Consider the following 531-nt stretch of genomic DNA (forward strand, 5'->3'; position numbering starts at 1 on the left):
CTGCGTATCGACCTCTCCCATTTTCCGTTTGCCCTTTTCTTCATCTCTTTCTTTCGTTACCATTGTCTGAAGCCTTTGTTTGCCTGGTGCCCAAGGGACACGCCCAGACAGACAGCAGGAAGCGCAGATAATGCTCCCCTTTATAACGGCATCCGTTTGACCAGGATGAGGATGAGGATGCGTCGCCTTGAGGCATAGTTGTCCTGGCGACTCCATAACAAACAGATTCTTCAAGTTGTGTGTGATGTTAGAATAGACCGTAGTGACATACACTGTGTTTTTCTCTTTTCTTCTGAGTGACTTTCTTGTATATTTAGTCATGATTTTCACACCGCGTATTGACCCTCTGTAATTTTGGTTGGCTAACTCCAGTGTGCGGGGCGTACGCACAAATTTCTGTTTTGAGCAGCGTCGCGCTGGCAGACGGCTCTTGTCCTGTCGCGCGATATCTTTACGGAGCTCCATGTGTCCCACTGGCGGCTGTCATGTCCTGTCTCCATCCTTCACATTGTTCATAACCTTCCTTATAAA

The 531-nt window shown here is 47.8% G+C and overlaps 1 protein-coding gene across 1 annotated transcript in view; it reads left to right on the forward strand.

The window, feature by feature from the left end:
* LOC119581761 (myosin heavy chain, muscle-like) overlaps positions 1–531 on the forward strand; it is a gene marked incomplete in the record, with an annotated part of 38,657 nt that overhangs the window by 27,509 nt on the left and 10,617 nt on the right.

This window comes from Penaeus monodon, chromosome 15 (assembly GCF_015228065.2).
Source record: "Penaeus monodon isolate SGIC_2016 chromosome 15, NSTDA_Pmon_1, whole genome shotgun sequence".
NCBI lineage: Eukaryota > Metazoa > Arthropoda > Malacostraca > Decapoda > Penaeidae > Penaeus > Penaeus monodon.